Source organism: Perognathus longimembris, chromosome 7 (genome assembly GCF_023159225.1).
Source record: "Perognathus longimembris pacificus isolate PPM17 chromosome 7, ASM2315922v1, whole genome shotgun sequence".
Taxonomy (NCBI): domain Eukaryota; kingdom Metazoa; phylum Chordata; class Mammalia; order Rodentia; family Heteromyidae; genus Perognathus; species Perognathus longimembris.
The window spans coordinates 30746923-30757315 of record NC_063167.1 but is presented as its reverse complement, the minus strand read 5'-3'; the positions used below and the strand labels follow the sequence as shown (position 1 = coordinate 30757315).

Sequence of the window (10393 nt, the reverse complement as noted above, 5' to 3'; positions counted from 1 at the left end):
TTATGGCTCAATGTGGAAGAAACAGGACTCCCCAGGTACCCTCCCAACATATACTAACACAGCTGTCTCTAAAGGAAGAGACTGTACTGGATACTCACAAGGTAGAGCTTTCCATACCACCCAAAGGCCAAGGGCTAGAGGCTGGCAGGGCTCTGCCCCAGGCCCACAGCTGAACAGGTCTGAGCCAGGCCCTGGTCTGCTACCGGGGGCCCCAAACATGCACCAAGCCCCTTGTCCTTTCAGATGTGACTGGACATTGTCAGGTACCTTAGGGCTCTTAGAAACCTTGTCCTATCCTCCAGCAGCTTAAGGCCTGCCTTAAGAGTGTCCATGTGTCCCCAGCTGGGAAGAAAAGAGATGACTCCCCATTCCACAGCCTGCCTGCTCACCATTACCAGCCCTCCACTGAGGCCCACTTCCCTACCCTACTCCCTCTCCTCTCCCTAGAACCCTCCAGAACTTTCAAAGAGGCTCTTCTCTCAGCCCAGGGTGTTTGAAGAAACTGTATGTATATGACAATAAGGGGAAGTACCCAGTTTAGTGGCAGAAAAGCCCCAAAGCCCAGCTCTCCCCTCAGCTGGGTGACCTTGAGCTCTTTATTGAAGGTCTCTAGGCCCACAGTTCCTCATTTTCTGGTGAATGAGGTGATAAATGCCTGGCTCCTGGGCTGTGATGAGGCTCTGATGGAGGCCTGGGTGCAAAGAGACTGGCCCGGAGGACGGTGCCCAGCAAATGCCAGCAGGCACCAGGTTTCTCTAAAAGCACACTGAACTGTGTCTTAGCTCTCAGCTATACTTAAAGGGATGAGGTCGGGAGCTGAGCGTGAGACCAAAGGAACAGTAGCAGCAACAGCTGCTGCAGGACAATCTTGTATACTTAAAAGAGGTAAAGCTAGAGCTACAGGAGAGACTCAGCTTAGGGGACTTCCCATTCTGACACCCTGAAGAAAACCACATTTCAAAGCCGGTCTCCACCCCCTCTGGCCAGTCTGTTCTCATCCTACAGACAGCTCCGAAGCAGCAGTGGCTGTCCTGTCTGGGGAGCAGTGGGGGAGGTGAAGAGTTCACTGGGCCCTGGGCTGCTGGCCTCTCTGCCCGGCCCCAGTGCCCTGGCCTGGCCCATTGTGGCTGCATAAAAGGTGACGGATGGTTAATAGGGGAGATAACGGGATTCATAAGGGAAATTTATCGGTCACTCCGGTGGTATAAATATGTTTATAGCAGACCAAGGGGAAATGAAGAAGCCCCAATAAATCACCATGAAGCCACCAACTACTAATAGGCGAGCGGCTGCAGGAACCCCAGCATTGGTGCTTACAGACACCCCCTCTGGCTGCTCGCTAATGGCATGGCAGGGCAGCAGGCTCATCAGGCTGGACGCCAGGCCCACGCCATGGCAGGAACGGGGCTCCGGGGGCCACCCCTGCCTGACCTACACTGCCCTGCTAGGCTGTGCGCCAGCTTCCCAACTCCACTGGAAGAGCTGAGAACCGGGTGTGGGGGTGGAGAAGACACTGGCCAAGACTTGGAGGCTCTGGGATGCAGGGTAACTTACAGAGGCTCTAGAGTCAAAGCTAGCTCCATGATGCCACTTTCCAAACCTCAGCCTCCCTTGCCATCACAGCCTTTGCAAATCCAAACCCACAATCACGGCTCTCCACATTCTTATCTTAGACGGGGCATCCTTCTTAGGGAGACAGTGCTGTATGGATGAGTGAAGGAAGGAGAGAAGTGGGCTAGATGGGACTTGGGCCTGGACAGAGGCTGTGACCAGCATGGTGGTGTGGATAGACCCAGGGTGGGTCTCCCATACAGATCAGGTTTGGTTTGCGGGGGTGAGATATGATAATGTAGGAAAGCTTCCATGAGAACAATTATGGAAAGTAGACAGCACCCAGGCCATTTGATAAAGAAGGAACCTGAGAGTCAGGCCTGATAGCTCACACCTGTAATCCCAACCTTCAGGTAGCTGAGGCAGGAAGATCGCTGAGGCAGGAGTTCAAAACCAGCCTAGGATACACAGTGAGTTGGAAATGAGCCTGGGCAACAGAAAGGGGGGGGGGCGGGAGAGAGACAGAGAGACAGAGACAGAGAGACAGAAACAGAGAGACAGAAACAGAGACAGAGAGAGAAAAGCAAAGCTGCTCCAGTGATCGCTGGTGTTAATGATACTAGGCCTCAGCATCCCCCTACCCCTAACTTCCCTCACCTCTGCCCCCCCCCCCACATTCTCCTCTCCTGATTTATAGCAAGAAAAGGTCTCATTTGTTAGAGCTCACCCAGCCCATGCTTGCTGGAAGTTTTCCACCTCATCAATATGGGCCCGCCACTCTGGCCCTACCCACCTGCAGTCCTGGTCATTTCCTCTGTCCAGGCCAAAGCCTCCTGGAGCCCCGTCCACCTCTTCCTCCATTCAGCAAATACTACCAGACAGGCAAACCGCACCAAGCCCTGGCCTGAAGGCTCCCATTGCCTGCTGGGGAAGTCCAGCCTGGCTTAAGGAACAGTGGGGAACACTGCCTCTGAGGCAGGTGCAGACTCTGGGGAAGGCCAGAATCAAAGAACGCCCAGGAACAGGTAGGAAGGCCATTTCCAGAAGAGGGAGGCGCTCTCGAGGTATGTGGAGGCGGCCACCCTAGAGCTGGCTTTGCCTTTTCTCACTGCTGAGGAGCCATGTAGACACCCCCACATCAGGCTCCCCCCACACACACTTTTTCTCACCTCCGCACTGGACAATGCCTCATTCCACCTCCCTGTTTGGTACCGTGACGGCTGGGGGTGGGGGGCTGGAAACCACCGCCTTCTCGTCCTCATCCACCCCCCAGAGCCCGAATCCTCACCCGGACACCCAAGGGAGAGGAACCGCGATCTGGAGGTCCTGGGGACCCCCACCCCCCGCTCCGAGAGAGGGACGGGAGCTGCCCCGGCCCCACTCCGCTCCCGCCCCCCGCCCCCCGCCCCCGCGGGTCTCTCTCCGTCTCCCGGCCGGGGTCTCCGGCCCTAGGTCCCCCGTCCCTCGCGCTCCCGTCTCGGGCCCGGCTCCTCCGTCTCTCTCCCTCCCGAGGCCCTCTCCCTCCCCAGCCGGGCGGGGGAGATCGCTCCGTAAATAGGCGGATGGCCCGGGGCGCTCCGGGCGCAGACACTCGTTTTTAGAGCCGGTAATTGACTCCTTTCAGTTGATAATTCATGGCTTGCATATGCGCTTTAATGCGGGCGCCCGGGGAGGCGCGGCGGGCGGGCGGCCCGGCGGCCGGGCGGGGCGGCGGAGCGCCGAGCGCGCGGGGCCCGGGCCGGGGCCGGGGTCCAGGCCGGCTGCGTGCGCGCCGTGGCCGGCGGGGTCCGCGGGGCCGCCGCCGCCGCCCGGAGCCGCCTGTGGGGCCACGACGCAGCGCGGTGCGGGTGCGGGCGCGGGCGCGGAAGGGGCCGGCCCGGCCTGGGGACAGAATCGGAGGGCCGGGCACGCGTCACCCCTTCCCCGCGCAGCCAAAGGGGAAACTGAGGCACGGGAAGGCAGTAGTCCTCAGCCAGCCAAGCCGCTTCACAGAAACGGAGCCTGGACTCCAGCCTCCCTTCCCCAAAGGCCTGGGCGCGGAGCTTCACCCCGGGAATGTGCACCTTTCTGACACCCAGGGGGGAGACCTATCACCCCAAAGCACCTCGCTGGCTGGGGAGGGGAGTCCATGGCCCTCCCGCCTGCCCCTGGCCTTCTGAGTCGCCCCCTACACAACACACACACACACACACACACACACACGTGAGTGATCTTTAGCACCTTTGATCGATGTGTAAGGGAACTGGGTAACCTGCTCAAGGTCACAGAGGGCAGAGCCACACCAGGGCTACTTGTGCTCAGATCAAGCCGTGTGTGTGTGTGTGTGCTGGGACTTGAATTCAGGGCCCGAGCTCTCTGTCTCTTAGTTGTTGTTCCCCACTCCCCACCCCAGGTTGGTGCTTCATCACTTGAACTACCCCTCCATTTCTGGACATAGTTTAACTGGGTTTTTTTTGCTGGTTAACTGGAGATGGGAGTATCATAGATTTTTCTGCCATGGCTGGCTTCAAACTTCAATCCTCAGCTCTCGGCTTCCTGAGTAGCTAAGATGAAGGGTATGAGCCTCCAGTGCCCAGCAAGCCCCCCACGCACGATGGAAGGGATAAGGGTGGGAAGTGTAGGAAGAAATGATCACCTGTCCCAGGGGTCACACACACACACACACCCCTCAGAGAGAGAGAGAGACCCCTACAGAGAGGAGTTCTGCCCTTAGAAGAGACCAGGAGGGGTTTCAGATAATGGTGGTGTGGGTCCGGAGTCAGAGGTCAGTTCGGGGGGCTGGGGCTTCAGTGGGGAGGAAGGAGGTGGTGGACCCCAAATCAGCACAATACTAGAGCAACCTCACACCCAAAGAGAGGTCGACTCCATGCCATTTACTCAGCCCTTCCGCTGCCATCGGCTGTCCCCTTCCCTGACACTTTAATTCAGCCCAAAAGAGAATTCCGTCCCCTCTATCTCAACATCATCATGTATTTAATCCAAAACCAAAGCACCTGGCTTTTCTCCCTCTGTCCTTCCACAGCAAGATTCCTCCTCTGTGCAATGGAGGTGAAGTATTGAGCCGGGAAAGTCTGAGCAGAGTGGGTCTGAGGAAGGCAAGGGTAAGAATGGCCTGTGTGTAGCTCAATGCTGCCCCCTCGTGTCCAGATTGTCACAGCTCACAGTGGTAAGCAGGAAGAAGAAGTAGCAGGCATGCCTGTGCCTCCCATCTTCTCCAGGACTCTAAGGCAGGGCGAACAGGGTACAAGCCCTACTAACCCTTTCTAAGGAGAAATCATGAGATCTCTATGAGATCTCTATGGTAGAGCAAGAGAGAGAAGAGGAAGTCACAATGAGGCCAGGGACAGCCTTGTCCAGCTTGCACCAGGATACCCAAGTGGTACCCTGAGGTGAGGCTGATCTTGGTATGAGTCCAGTGATCTTCATCTTGAATTCTTTTTTTTTAAATTTTTATTGTCAAACTGATGTACAGAGAGGTTACAGTTTCATACCTTAGGCATTGGATACATTTCTTATACTGTTTGTTACCTCCTCCCTCATTCCCCCTTCCCCTCCCCCTTGAAGTCTTTTTTTTTTTTTTTTTAAGATAAGGTAAGTCAGGAGCTAGTGGCTCACACCTGTCATCTTAGCTACTGAGGAAGTTGAAATCACTGTTTAAAGCCAGTCCTAGCAAGAAATGCCATGAGACTCTTATTTCTAATTAACCACCAGAAAACTGGAAGTGCCACTGTGGCTTGAAGTGGTAGAGTGCTAGTTTTGAGCAGAAAAGCTCAGGGACAGCGCCCAGGCTCTGAGTTCAAGCCCCACAACTCTACACACACACACACACACACACACACACACACACACACGTAAGGTCTTTTTTTTCTACCTCAAAGTCTACCATTTATGTTCAAAAGAGGTACTAATGTAAGATTGACAGATGAATTTCATTCTTTTGTTCTAGGATAGTATCTCCAGAAGGCCTCTGCCATGCTATCTCCAGACAATAGGAAGGAGAGGTGTATCTCAGTGGCAGAGTAATTCCCTGCCATGCGGAAGGCTCTGGGTTCGATCCACAAAAGAAGTCAGAGAAAGAGAGGGCAAAGGGAAAAGGAAGTTGTGATGTAGAGAGTACTCAAGAGAATTCACATGGAGGGAGGGCTATGGAAGGGAGATTAGAAAGATCAAGAAAGGCTTCCTGGAGAAAGTGGCTTTTGACACTGGGCTTGAAGGACAGAGAAGACTGTAAAGATATTCACGGAAAGGGGAATCGTGTGAGCAGAGGCAGAAGAGAGGGGTGAGTACCCGATGACAATGGGATGGAAGGCTGAGCTGTGGCAGGACTTGGCAGAGGCTGCGGAGGTCCCTAGGGAGGCACGGAACGTCAGACCAAGGGATTAGCGCTTTGTGGGAAAAGCACTAGGTAGACGATGAGTGAAGTTTCTGGGCCCTAACCCAGGGTCATCTCTGAATGGATTCCACTCCCTCAGTCTTGGTTTCTGGAATCTTCTCAGGACACCAGCAAGAGTCATGGCAAGTTCTTGTGTGTGTGTGTGTGTGTGTGTGTGTGTGTGTGTGTGTGTGTGTGTGTGTGTTTTGCCAGTCCTGGGCCTTAAACTCAGGGCCTGAGCACTGTCCCTGGCTTCCTTTTGCTCAAGGCTAGCACTCTGCCACTTGAGCCACAGTGCCACTTCTGGCAGTTTTCTATATATGTGGTGCTGGGGAATCGAACCCAGGGCTTCATGTATATGAAGCAAGCTCTCTTGCCACTAGGCCATATTCCCAGCCCGTGGCAAGTTCTTCTACAGTGCCTAGGAATTATAGCTCATAGAATAGTCAAGATGGCAGATACCATGGGCCTAATCCAAGCTAATCCCCTCAATTTTCAAATAAGAAAACTGAAATCCAGGCACTGGGAATGACTTTCCAGCAGTGTACCGCAAGCCGGTAGCAGAGCCAAGACCTGAACCCTGTTCTCTGGCTTCTCCTTTATGGCTGCAAGCTGGGGTGGCATCCACGGAATTAGAGAAGAGCAAAGGAGCAGGCAGCCACCAGGAGGCTACAGCCCCACCCAAGGGAGATCTCAGGAAAATGTTTCCTGAGCCCCTCACCCTGCTCCCCCCATCTTGGGACAAACTGGAGTGACCATGAGTTGAGAAATCTGGAAGTATTACAAGTAGAGACACAACACCAATATGGTGTTTATGAGAAGGAAGTGGCATGAGGAACAGAGTGAGGATCGAGGAAGGTTTCTAGGAGGAATGGCCTGTCACTTCCGTCTCCTCTAGTATTTTGTCTTATTTTAATGGTGCTGGGAACCCAACCCTGGGTCTCACACATGTTAGGCAAGCATTCAACCACTGAGCTTAGTCTCCCAGGCCCCACTTCAGTACTTGACCAAGGTCTTCATCTCCTTCACTGTAGGGCCCTCCCGCGTCCTCTCACGTCCAGCGGGTGGAGAAGCTGGGGCGTGCCCTAGTTGTGAGAAGCTATGAATGGTATGTAGTCGCGAATACGCCCACCCAGCCTTCTTACATTAAATAACGGACTCATGATGCCAGTCATTTTGGGGATCACGTCTCACGAAAAATCCAAGGTTTTATTCCAGGGTAGGGTTTATATAGCAGTAATGGCAGCAGGAAGGGGAGGGATTTGGAGTGGCTAGCTAGACACTGATAGGCTGATATGAGCTGTCCATCCAAGAGTGGCATTATAGGACCTCCCCCATGGGCTAACATCACATCCCACAGGACTGCCCCCTGGGTTCCTCCCGTCACCATCTTGGCATACACACAGTCTGAGGCGGGAGGCAGGGCTGGTTAGAGCCGCCTTTCCAGTTCCAGACCCGGGAAAAGGCAGGCAGGGCTAGTGGGCAGGCGGCCCCTGCCAGGACCTCCTCTTAATGCTGCAGGCAGTGCCCCACACTTCACAAACCAGAACATAACTCTTCTTCATACAGCAAACTAACCTACTGCATCAGAAGTCCCACATATCCTCTCACAACCTACAGGAGCAAACATTTGACAACATGTAGCTGGCTTCTGGCTCACAGACCCCTTGCTGGGCCCCTCCTCACCTCTCTTACTGTTTGGGTCTCTACCAGGGGCTGGCCTAGATTGTGTCGTAGTCCAAATGTCTCACCCCCAGCCTATACGAAGAGTTCTAGGCTTCTTCTCAGAGTTCATCTCCCAGTGAAAACTTGAGAATATCTTGCTGGGTTTATCTGGATATAAAACGTGCTCCCTTAATCAAATGCTGACTATAATAATTGTGTGTGTGTGTGTGTGTGTGTGTGTGTGTGTGTGTGTGTGTGTGTAAACAAGCATCCACTCCATGTTTATGGCAAGGAAAATGTACAAACCCCTGGTCCAGAGCCTGAGCACATTTCCATAGTAAATTCCTCCACTATGGCCAAACACCAGCTCAGAAACACTAGGTTGAGCCTGAGTCCCTGCCTTGAAATGGAAACATAGTGTAGGAATTCAAACTTGTTTTCATTACTTTACATAGCACATCAACCTTAAACCACGTTGTCTCTGGAAGTTGACCACTCAGCTTTCAGATCCTGGGTTCTCCACTACCATGGCTGTGTTGCTTTGGTCCAGGCCTCTTCATTGTAAAACCTCACATGTCAGCTGTGGGATGTAATGATTTCATAGATATACAACATTTTGGAGCCGTTCCTAGGGCAGTACTCTGTTCTAGAGCTCAAGACATATTACATAATGTCTATTATTATTTTCTCAGAATTCAGGTCAGCAGTTCCAGCAGTCATCTGCACTAAAATCAATTTCCAGAAATAGTCACTTAATGTTTCACTCAGATACATGCAAAGTCTAGATTGTTATTTTAGACCCTGAAGACAAAATAGGCCCATGGTAATATTTCCTTTCATGAGTCACCTTCAAATTAGTAATCACAGCTATTGGTGAGAATTTCTTCCATACAAAGTCTTAAACCAGTTGCTTCACTCTTTTTTTTAATGTAACTGACCTTCAGGACAACCCTTCAGTAGGTGTTTTGTTTTTTTTTAATTAAATGTTATTGTCAAGGTGATGTACAGAGAGGTTACAGTTATGTAATAAAGTAGTGAGTACATTTCTGTTTTTTCTTTTTTTATAATTTATTTATTAATTAAACAAAATTTTTTGACAAGGTGTTGTGCAAAAGGGGTACAGTTACATAGTAGGGCAGTGTGTACATTTCTTGTGATAAAAATATGGAACGCTTCACGAATTTGCGTGTCATCCTTGCACAGGGGCCATGCTAATCTTCTCTGTATCGTTCCAATTTTTAGTATATGTGCTGCCAAAGCGGGCACTCAGTAGGTGTTTTGAGTCCCATTTTCCTGATGAGGAAACTGAAATCCAGAGAGGGACAATATCCAGTACATAATAAGATCCTAATGAGAGGATTTATGTCCTCACCCTCTAGAATCCACTTTCCTTCCAAGGCCTAAGAAGACCACTGACTTTTTTCGTTTTCTCCCTGATGAGAAGAGCTGACCTGGAGGCCAAGTGGTATGTCTTCATGGATGGAGAGAAATAGCAGCAGAAGTGATCCACTCTATTGTTAACACCACTTCTAGGCCCTAAATCAGCCCTGGTTTGTGCCCCTGCAGGAGAGGCATGAAAAAGAAAACTGACCACCTCCTAGAAACTTCTGTCAGTACTATTGTCATAATAGCCCTCTGTCAAGAACCAGCTCCTCCTCAGCCCTACCCATAAAACCTTCGAAATGTTGTACAGGGTCAGATAGAACTGTCTGCAGATTCAAGTGTACACTGGAAAATCAACACCAGCAAGACTGAAAATGGAAAGAATCTAGGCAGGCACCCTCTTCTGGTCATTCTTGGAACTGCAGGCTTTGGGGCTTGATTGTACAATGAGTCCTTGAAAACCATCCCTAAGCTCTCCCAGGGTGTAGAGAAAGTGGGAATTGGCCTTGTAGAAGTCTTACTCTATACCCTTGCTAATTGCTAGACTCTTCTCCTGTGTGAAGATGAAGAAATCGAGGTAGCCAACAGGCTAAGTGGCTTTTCCTAAGCTACACAAACAGTGTGACAGAAGATTCAGCCTGTGCACTAGATTCCCAGATGGTGCCAGTGTGCAGGACAATCGTGAGCTGAAAAGACAGCTCCTCCGCAGCAAGCCACCTGTGTGCCAAGGAGCCAGGTATGGGATGTGCCTGTGGGGCACATCTTGCGGGAAGACGCAGCAGGACTCGTCCAGGCTGGGGTGGGACTGGGTTAGACCTTGCCCTGAGCAACACCACTGACATCAGAACCTGTGCAGGGGACACAGGGCTTCCTGCTTACTGAGTAAGGGCTCTCTTCCATCTGAGCCACATCCCCAGTCACTGAGCATGGTTTTGAAGAACCAATGTACAGAGAGAGTCTGGAGTCTACCATATTCATTGGCTCTGACATGTTCTCTCTTGCCCCTACTTCAGATGTCATCTTCCAGACAGAGCAATGTCTAGGCAATCCCCGGATCTCATGCACAGTGTCAGAGCCTGTTCAGGGCAGGATCATATCCAATCACTGCAATCCAGCCAGTATACAGATGCTTTATGTGTAAGCCCACTAAGCCTTCACAGCTACCCAACGTAGCAGAAAATTGAGGCTCTGGAGGCAGCTAGGGCCCAGTTCAAATCCTGCTCTGCCAGTTACTAGCTATAGGAGTATAGGCTAGTCATCCCACTTGCCCTCATTTTCCTCCTCCTCATTCTATAGAGTGAGTGCCAGGATGGATGCCAAAGCACCTCACACAGACATGGCACCAATAAAAGTTGAATTGATCAATGAATACATGGAGCCTGTCAGAGCTGGATGGCCCGGAACCATCTTCTTTACTGTATT

General features: G+C 51.8%; 1 non-coding gene across 1 annotated transcript; it reads right to left on the bottom strand.

Annotated features, from left to right (window-relative positions):
* Positions 1-8746: 8746 nt before the first annotated feature.
* On the bottom strand, positions 8747-8854 carry LOC125355864. The gene has a single exon (XR_007211785.1). It is a non-coding gene; the product is annotated as a U6 spliceosomal RNA (small nuclear RNA).
* Between the last annotated feature and the right edge of the window lie 1539 nt (positions 8855-10393).